A 10754-nucleotide genomic window follows, 5' to 3' on the forward strand; every position below is an offset into this window, starting at 1 on the left:
AATTCTAACTGTTCTTTTTCAGAAAGAACATGACATAACCAAACCCTCTTAGACACCAGTATCAGTGTTTCTTGGCTCTAAACTCCTTTTTTTTTTAGGGTAGCCCCCAAAAACTTCTGGGAAACCAGCAGCAACATGAATCACAATCACAAAGAGCACCCAGTATACCAAGCTGCGGTTTTATTCCCAGCTCTTGTTTTTGCTTTATTTAACGAACAGGGCAATGCTCAGTGGATACGTTCTGTCTTGTTCCTTCTTTCACATCTCATCTTTTTTTTTTACCCCTCCTTACTTAGCATTCTTGGAGAACACTTAGCCTACTTCACCAGACTTGGCGAACGGTTCTCACAATGTGGATGCAGCAAGCCCCGGGGAGACTCTAGACAGCACTTCCGGTACTTAGGTGAGTTTGAGCCATCACAGTCCATATGGAGACATCACTCAGGCAGGCAGGGAGAATAGGGCTGGCTTCCCTTCCCTCAAAGACCACCTTCAGGCAGATACCAATCCCATGATGCAGGAACTGAGACTCCCATATTACAGATCTGAGGCCAGAGAGGCTGAAAGAAGGCAACTCTGCTGTCTGCTTCCCACCCCCCCCCACACACACTGTCCTGCCTTATTTTTGCATTCATCTCTCACCCCTTTAAAAGCTATTTTCAACTGATTTTGCTTGAAGCAAATATGGGCAAATTATTAATCCCTGGTTTTCAGCCATGTCCTAATTAGTCAGAGATGATGCATCCCTGTGGAAAAGGAGATGGTAGTTCTGTTTCCCAGTCTTTGGTCCCTTATTTCCTCAAGTATATGTGCACTGACATTATGCACTTTGAAAAAAAAAATCTTATCGGTAGATGACTAATTTGTATGCACTAAGAATGGAAAGCCAGAGTGCATGTGTATGTTTACAGATGTCATCAAGTAAAATCCAAGAAGTTAAATTAATCTGACACAGACTTAATGATGTACATAATGATTATGTTGCATGGTAGTTAGGCATAAATGGGAAACATCCTCCAGAAATGAGTGTCACTGGTGTGAATTTACATAGGTTTTCTTTGATAATGCTGTTACCCAACAGTATCCACTTATTCATATCAGTTTAAACCAAAGGGAGATTATTGGCTCTCACAATGGGAATATCAGTGGTGGATCCAGTTATTTGGAGATGTTACTGAGACATCCCCTCTCTCCTATCCCAAGTCTCATATAGCCCAGACTAGTCCCCAACTCCTTATGTAGCCAAGAATGACCTGGAACTCCTGATCTTCCTGCTTCCATGTGCCTGGAGCTTGTATTCCTGGTGTGTACCAGCATGCCTGGCCTGTTCTAAATGTCTTTAGTCAAAGCAACTCTTAATTCCAGATACAGAAAAGGGGACATAGGTGCAAATGCTGTAGGAAAGACAGTGTAAAGGTCAGACTAAGTGCAGCCAGAGAAGAATTAAAATGTCATCTCATTTCTGATTTTGATTAGGAACGGGAAGAAGGCAGCGATGGTCTAGAGTACAGCACATGATTATGGTTGATGACCAATTGAATATTTTTGAGAAGGTAGCAAAGAGGATGTTGAGTGTTTCCAATACAAGAAAAGGATACATGTTTGAGGTTCTGAATATTCTAATTACCCTGATCTGGTTATTACACATTGAGGACATGTATTGAAATGTCACATTCTAATTCACTGATACCTGTTACTAATGCTGTGTCAAATAAAAATCCAGATATGATTTTTTTTAAAAAAGGAGGTAGCGGGGGAAATACCATTCAAAGGGAACAGAAAGAAGAAATTCTGAAGACTGAAGACAGAAAAGCTCTCCAGGCTTCCCAAATTTGCCGACATCAGCCCAGTTGACGGAGCACAGAGAACAGCCCCCAGACTCATCTTGACAGAAATTCTGTTGTACTGGCCATGATTACTATTGATCTCTGTTCTTTCAAGACTTCTTAGTTTATTGACTGGAAACTGGAGTTTAGAAACTCTGCGATAGTTCTCTGAAGATTCTCAGTAGCCTGAACAATCACTGCTGAGTTGTGTCGTTATTCGAACTGGTGAGAAGAATTATGGGAAAAAGAGTGCAGGAGACACTTGGCGGTCAGCTTACCAAAGGCCTCGCCTGGAATTTCTTTTTTTCTTTGATTTGTTGAGACAGGGTTTCTCTGTGTAGTTTTGGTGTAGTTCTGGATCTTGCTCTGTAGACCAGGCTGGCCTTGAACTCAAAGAGATCCACCTGGCTCTGCCTGCTAGTGCTACGATTTAAGGTGTGCGCCACTGCTGCCCGGCCCTGCCTGGAATTTCTTAATGAAATCTGACTTTATTTTCATTCCTGACGATGTCTGTGGGTCTATGTTAATTATCATCTCCTACAAGAAGAAGCCTCAGCCGGGCGGTGGTGGCGCACACCTTTAATGCCAGCACTCGGGAAGCAGAGCCAGGCAGATCTCTGTGAGGCTAGCCTGGACTACAGAGTGAGTTCCAGGAAAGGTGCAAAGCTACACAGAGAAACCCTGTCTTGAAAAACCAAAAAAAAAAAAAAAAAAAAAAGAAGCCTCGCTGATGTGGGCTGAGCACTGATCTACGGGAATAGCAATGTATCTTTAGGAGTGATTTTATTTCTCTATTTAGCAGAGTAATAGTAGTAGGTCTCCCCTAGGGCCCATGACCTACCCAGCCTCAGGTTCTTGGCCTTAACATGGTTAGGTGTGGCTTCTGTCTCATGGAGCAGGACTTACACCCAATATAATGTGGCTGGTCTCATCTATAAAATTTATGCCACAATTGTACCACAATTCCTAGTTCTTAACTGGAAGGTAGAAGAGAACTTCTTATATACAATGGAATCAAAGATTAACATCTAAAAGGTGTTGGCTGTGTTCTCAGAAAAAAACAAAACAAAACCCAGTAATGATTTCATGAACATGTAGACTTTCTTTATTGGAGTCATGGCTTTTACTTCTGTGTAACATGTGAATGCTGCCATGACTGATCTGAAATCACTGTTTGGTTATATACTAAAAAAAGCAGCATCTCCAAGTCTGAACCATGACACACTTCTATAAAACTCATTACCCTTGGGCCATCGAGTGGCTCAGCAGATAAGGGTGTTGTGCCTCTAAGGCTGAAGATCTAAGTCTGGTATCAGGGATCCAGATGGGAGAAGGAAGGAACTGATGCCCAGAAGTTGTCTTTTCACCTCGACGTGCATACCTACACACGCGTGTCCACATACAATGGAATGGAAAGCTCACCGTTCTTGTCCTTAGTCCCTATTTTTCAGACGTTTTCGGAATCCAACGGCCTTACTAGTATCAACCATCTCTCTCCATATCTTTGAGGCTGACTGGTCTTATCAAGCTTATTCACCCATGGCAAAGGCCACCACTGGTGACCACGGACACCAGAGGTTCTCCAGAGGGCTTCCTTCAGATGCACTCAAGGCCTTGAGACAGATGCGGGATGAGTCTGCTCTCTTACCACGCTACTGCCTTTTATCCCAAAGCCACAGAGGAGGAAGACAAGGACAAAAATGAAGCTCTGGAGCCAGTGACCTACCTAGAATCAGGTAGGTTTGGGTCAATCATGTCTTCGGCAATCAACAACCCATGATGTTTGCACAGGGTGAGTCACCCTGGCTCCACCTTGAGCCAACACCGTGTGGCAGCTCCAGTTTTTCTCTTGCGTTTCCCATCATCCACTCACAATATAAAAGGCTTCTCCAGGTTCCTCCAGCTATAGATGGCTAGGTGACTTGGGCTAGAAAAGCTCCCTAGAATTTCACACCGTATATTGGTTCTCTTTTCTTTGTCTTTCATTGGCACAGTGCAAAGCAAAGGGGTGCAGGGATGCCCTTAAATTGTGCCTGCATAGGACTCAGCAGTTTCCCGTGACCAACTCCCTAGCGGTCTAAAGGTCGGAAGGTGAAATCTCTGTGCCCTGTCTTGTTTGGTGACCAGACCTAGATAACAGATTTTGTCGATGTGCTATGCCCACGGTTAATCTAACTGCTACCAGGATCCATTTTTCTGACTTTAGAACAGACCAAAAGTGGAGTGTGTGTGTGTGTGTGTGTGTGTGTGTGTGTGTGTGTGTGTGTGTGGTGTATGACATAGAAAAAGAGAGAGAGAGAGAGAAAGTGCGAGCTTAGGCATATGCATTCCATGTATGTCTGTATATTGATTTGAAGACTGGCATGGAATTTACTGAGAAGCAGGAAACTGCAGATTTAAAATATTCTTGAACTCAGAAAAAGGTGGCCAAGGAGCCAAGGAGTGCAAATATAGCAGACCAGAATGAATGCAGTGGGGAGGTGGGGGGGGGACAGCGGGGCAGGGAGCCGACTGAATGGGTCAAACTACTTGCCACACAAGCCTGATGACATGAGTTCAATCCCTGGAACCTACCTAAAAATCTGGACGTGATGGCTCACATCGCAGCATTCCTATGTCAAGATGAGGAGGCAGAGATAGGAGTGTGGCCGGAAGCTCACGGGCTAGCCTGGGGTAGGCTGTGCAGCTGCAGAGACTCAGTCTCAAACAAGGTATAAAGTGAGAACGATCTTCAGAAAGTTATCCTTTGTCTTCCACACACTGGCACACGCGTGTCTCCCCCTGTATGTGCACACTCAAGAATTTATGGAGGGAGAAGTTGTTTCTAAGCAGAGAGATGGCTTCCTGTTTGGCATCAACATGAATATTTGGCGGGAGCTTTTCCTTCTGCTTACTTCTAGATTTTCAATTATACTTAGTTTTAAGTACCTGACTTTTAAAGTCCCCTGTATGCTGCTTCTGGATCAGTCTTCAGTTTGGAACAGCCCGTGTTTCCTGGATGTGCTGATGGTAAGGAGGGCTCATCTTGTGGGCAAATCCCAGGGCCACTCTGCTGCCGACTCTGCTTTCTCTAAGTGATTGACAAGCACACTTGACACACTCCCTTTCTGGAGATCAAGCCATAATTAAATCCAGGCAACCTCGCTGCCGGTGGAGCCTGCAGGTGTTGGATTGCTATTTGTTCTTGCAAAAGCCGACAGCTCTGGCTTGTACATGGCTGCCACCGGCAGGGCCAGTTAAGGTGACTCTGAAATGTTTGTTCTGCCTGCCGCTCATTTTGTTTGGTGAAAATGAAAGCCTGCCAGGAGAGTGGACCTGCTTGGAATACAGATGTAAGCATTTCCTTACAAAACTCAAGCACCATTTTTTTTTTTTCTCCCAGAGAAGACTAAAGGTTAGTTCCCTATTGGGCCAACAAATAAGAAACCATCGCTAAGCAGTTAAGAATAGGTAAACACAATGGCTTTCGCAAGGGGGAGATGTCTGGTGGGATGCCAGTGTAGAGCTCCGACTTAACAGCTTTATCAAAGGGAATGTGTTAAATGCTCATTAACTAAATTTACAAATGATTCCCAACTGGGAGGTGTTGCAAACAACAGAGGAAACACACACACACACACACACACACACACACACACACACACTCACTAATTACATGCATGTGTGCACTCAAAGCAGAAAATGTAGTAAACTTGTGCTTGGAAAACAAATCCCAAAATAAATCATCATAAGTAAAGACATCCAAAGAGAGCAGCTACATATATACACTCCTTCCAGAACTAAGGTGATAATTCTTGAATGGCAAGTCTCTGGATTGGCAGGATGGCTCAGTGGGTAAGGGTATTTGCTGCCTAAGTCCTCAGTTTGACATCTGGAGCTCACAGGATGAAAGGTGAGAACAGACTCTGACCTCCACATGAAGGGTGTGCCTCATGTACACTCAAGAGTGCCTGACATGTGAGACACACACACACACACACACACACACACACACACACACACACACACACACAGCTATTTTCCACCTCAGATGAAGTCTTTTATTCAAAAAAGATTTATTTTATTTGTTTGTTCTTTTTTTTTAGATTTATTTATATTTTATGTATATGAGTGCTGTATCTGCAAGCCAGAAGAGGGCACCAGATCTCATTATAGATGGTTGTGAGCCACCATGTGGGTGCTAGGAATTGAACTCAAGACCTCTGGAAGAGTAGCCAGTGCTCTTAACCACTGAGCCATCTCTCAGCCCCCTATTTACTTTATATATATGGATGTTTTGTCTGCATGTACATCTATTTGCACACCAGAAAATGTCATCTGATCCCATGAGACTACAGTTATAGGTGGTTGTGAGCCACCATATAGGTGCTGAGAACTGAACTCAGGACCTCTGAAAGAGCAGCCAGTGCTCTTAGCCACTGAGCCATCTCTCCAGCCCACTATAAAGGTTTCTGGGACTCTGCCAGGGAGGCTGTGGCTGAGGTGGCAGAGACTGTAGTACCTCCACACTTAGAGGGGAACATATGAGGTCCCTGACACAGTTACAACTGTAATGGGAGAAAGCATGATGGTGATGTGCCTCCAGATTTGAGATTTGTAACCAAAGTCCTTTATTTTCAAGGCTCCAGGAGACCCCAGTCCATACCTTCCTCTGGATCTTAGTAGTAGACGGAAGGTAACCCTGGACCTGGATCACACTGGCACCTTCATTACCTCATTGGTCCCTCAGAAGCCACTATGAAGACTCCCTGAGGTTACATTGGGTATTGCACTGGTATCCTAGGGGAACTGGAGAGTGACCAGGATCCTCAGTCTCATCCTGATGTCACCAGAGAGCTGGGGCAAAGGCCATACCTCCACTCTTGTCTCACCTCAAGTGACCCTTTGGACTCTGCCTGCAGGCTTTTGGGACAACACACCCCGGTCTTAAAAAGCACAGAGACAGTAGGCAGAGGGCTGTGGAAGACTGGACGACATGATACCTGAGTTGCTGCTGCTCTGCCTCTCCTGTTCAAGTCTCTGGACCTCGCTGGGTTACAGTGATTAGCTTGGGGATTTGCTATGGGTGGAAATGGGTATCCTTCCAGGTTTATATGATGATGTCCTAACTCCAGGTCTCCCAGAGTGTGACCATGCATGGAGACAGGGTTTTGAAATGGATCCTTGTGTCAAAATGGTCATTATAGTGGATCTTAATTCAGTGGGAATGGTGTCTTCATAGCATTAGGACATGGACACACATAGAAGGAATAACACATGAGCGTACAGGAAAAAGGTGGCCATCCCCAAGTCAAAAAGAAAGGCTTCAAAAGAGCCAATCGTGTTGACCTGTCATCTTGGATTTGCAGTCTCTAGAATAGGAGAAGTAAATTCTTGCAGCGTAAATCTTCCCAATTGCGGTCTTCCTACCTATTAATATAGGAAGCCTAGAGGAGGGGGCCCATGAATCAGGGACAAGGAGGTCTTTAATCCCATGTTGCTGAGAAACGCTTTGTGTAGGTATACCTTTTAGAGGAATGATATATTTACACACACACACTGTACTCCCTGGCAAGGTCTCATGTATCCCAGGCTGGTTTCACATTTGCTACATAGCTGAGGAGCACATTGAACTTCTGATCCTTCTGTCTCTACTTCTGAAGTCTGGCATTAATCAAATCCAGGGTTTACTGCATGCTAAGCAAGCACTCTTATCAACTGAGTCACACCCCTGGGCCCAGGGATCTATCCTTTAGGAAGAATTCAATTTTCTAGAGAGATTCATGATATAAGAAAGTGAACAAGCACTGGCTATATCTAGGTTTTCCTAAAGTTCAAAGCCAAACTTCAACCCTACCAAGCAGGACCTACTCAGTCTTTAACATGTATAGGCAACATGCGGTTCTGGTAATTTAGGGAGAATCTGGGACAGCTGCTTATTACGGGTCCCTTAAATTGAAATCCAGATGTCTGGCCACCTTCATTTTGTGAAGGTTGTGCTGAGAACTGACAGAGCTTCTTTGATCACATGGTTAGGCACAGGGCAAGGGAAGCCAGGATTGCAAGCCCGACACATTTGGACCATTTCACTTTCACCTAAAAGTGGAGTCAGGGGGGCTGAGCAGATGGTTCAACCAGTAAAGTGTCTGTTCTGCAAGAGTGAGGACCAAACTTCAGATCCCCAGCACCCACATAAAAGTCTGGTGGATATAGTGACCCATTTGCCATCCCGGTTTCAGGATGTGGAGAGCAAGCTGGCTACCTAGACTAACCAAATCAGCGAGCTCTGGCCTTGGGTGGAGGCCAGAGAGGACACACAGTGACAACCTCTAATATCTGAACCTGCAGCCATGCACACACACACACACACACACACACACACACACACACACACACACACACACATGCACCTGCATAGGCCTACATACCTACACACATATGAAGATGCACATACACATGTACATATCACATACATATACATACATGCTTTAAAAATTAAAGTAAAGCTAGGGTCAAAAATCTTCAACTGGAACCATCAACAAAACTCTATGCAGACATCATCCATATATGGAACCATCATCCACGAAACCCTATGCGGACACTGTAGATAGATTTCTTTGAAATGCATAGAAATTTATGGAAAAGATAAAAAGACACAGCCTGTCATACATAGCTTTTAGATAAATGTCATGGATGACACAAACTTGCTTCTTTCAGAACCTTGTAGAGTTCTCTTGTTACCATCCTGGAGAATGGCTTTCTCGTGCCCCAAATGCCCAGAGGTCACACTGTGATGCTGTATATCCTACTCAGTGCTGGGTGGGAATCTCTCTGTTTTCTGTGGTTCTAAGAATGGAACCCAGGGCTTGCAAGGGCTAGGCAGGAACACTCCCAGTGAGCTACACCCCATACCCCTTATTATTTAAGAGAAAGACTGTAAGTTCAAGTTCTAGCCCTGAAAAAAAAAAAATCTCGGAGAGCAGAAATTTAGATTAATGGCTTCCTTTGGAACTGAGGGAGGTGAGCTGTGCTGAGCCCAGTGTGGCTTTCCCTGTGCGTGTGACATGCTCTCTAAGTTGTATGCTGGCCATGAGCTTGCTGGTTTACTCATCTACTCTGCACAGTCTGGTATTAAATATTAAATAAACTTCAACAACCCACCTGAAAAAAAAAATGGTTTACTTAGCCTTAAAAATGTTCATGTCATTGACTGACTCTGCTTTCGGGAGTGTATTGGAAGAAAATAATCTGAACTGAGGCCAGAGATGTTCATACCAGAAGTTTATCGTAGCATTGGAAATTGGAAATAACTTTTAAAGGTCCAACAAGGAAGAACGACTGGGAAAATTATGTTACTTCTATTACACAGACTTCAAAAAAAAAAAAAAAAAGATGCTCACAAAGAGGTTTTAGTAGTACAAGGAGCATTTGATAAAATTTTAAATAGAAAATCAGAATATTAAATTATGCATAAAATAAGACTTCAAAGTGCTGGAAAAGACCGAAGAAAAAGAAAAGAAAAAAAAAGCCAAAAAGAAAACAGTGAATAGGAAGTATCCCTGGGCTTGTAATTACAGTTCTTTTTCTTGTGTCCAAGTTTTTGTTTGTTTTGCAAAGCTTGGGATCAAAGACTAAAGTCAGAGCCTTGGTCACGCTGCATGGACACTAGTGAGCTCTGCACTCGGCCCCTGAAAGTTTTCATTTTTATACACGTGAACATGGAACTCTTTCATCAAATGGAGAGTTGATTAAAGAATGGCCTGCCTATTGGTTCTTCTTATTAAAAACCTCCAGGTAGGTTCTTCTTTTATGCTGAACAGCGTGGCTTCTTGCCCTCAGAATGAAGAGGCTGATTGGGGTAGGGGTAGCGGGGAGGCATTTGGGGGTTTCTGGTCTCGTGTATATATTTTTACTGTGCTTTTTCTTTTCTTTCTTTTTTTATAGTTTTTTTTTATTTATTTAACTTTATTTCATGTGCATCGGCATCAGAGCCCCTGGAACTGGAGTTACAGACAGTTGTGAGCAGCCATGTGGGTGCTGGGAATTGAACCCAGGTCCTCTGGAAGAGCAGCCAGTGCTCTTAACCTCTGAGCCATCTCTCCAGCCCCATGGTTTTTCCTGATACAGATGACTGTTGTGGGATATTTGTGCACTGTGTGAAGATATATTGCTATGATTGGTTTAATAAAAGGCTAAACAGCCAATAGCTAGGCAGGAGACTGGACTTGCTTTTGATTGCAGCTATCCACCTGCCTCTGCTTCCCGAGAGCTGGGATTGAAGGCGTGTCCCTCCACGCTGGGATCTTATCTCAGTTTTCACTGAGCGTGTTTCGCTGTGTAAATATACACCCTTATCAGCACCATGTCCAATGGGCTTAATAAGCAACTTCTCCTAGCGAGTCAAACAAACAACACTGTCACTGGTCTCCTGTCTCCACACATATCACCCCATTCTACCCTTCAAAGTGCCACCACTGATCTCTTTTCTCCACACATATCACCCCATTCTGTTCCTCGCCTGACAACCATTCTTAACTCTTCCAGTGGGTTTTTTGTTTGACTTTTTTCCCTGACATTTTCTTTCTTTTATTTTTTTTTTATTTTTTTATTTTTTTTTGTTTTTCGAGACAGGGTTTCTCTGTGTAGCTTTGTGCCTTTCCTGGATCTCACTCTGTAGACCAGGCTGGCTTTGAACTCACAGAGATCCGCCTGGCTCTGCTTCCCGAGGGCTGGGATTAAAAGTGTGTGCCTTTCTTTCTCATTTTTAAACCATGAGTTTGTTTTGGTATTTCTTTGTCTTCCTATCAGGGACATATAGGTGTTATCTACTGACCTTAAATATAATTGACTTTGTTTTGGTTCAAGCATCAAGGCAATACTTCATGTTACAAAATAGAATTGAGTATTCCTATGTATGGATTTCCTAAACTGCAAGGTGGGAAGTTGGGG

General features: G+C 43.7%; 1 long non-coding RNA gene across 1 annotated transcript; it reads left to right on the forward strand.

The window, feature by feature from the left end:
* Positions 1–320: 320 nt before the first annotated feature.
* Positions 321–10366, forward strand: LOC128118409 (uncharacterized). The gene is made up of 3 exons (XR_008221191.1): positions 321–403; positions 3264–3562; positions 6448–10366. It is a non-coding gene; the product is annotated as an uncharacterized LOC128118409 (long non-coding RNA).
* The last annotated feature ends 388 nt before the right edge of the window (positions 10367–10754 follow it).

The sequence above is a fragment of the Peromyscus californicus genome, unplaced genomic scaffold (genome assembly GCF_007827085.1).
Source record: "Peromyscus californicus insignis strain IS unplaced genomic scaffold, ASM782708v3 Scaffold_22__1_contigs__length_63687245, whole genome shotgun sequence".
Taxonomy (NCBI): Eukaryota; Metazoa; Chordata; class Mammalia; order Rodentia; family Cricetidae; genus Peromyscus; species Peromyscus californicus.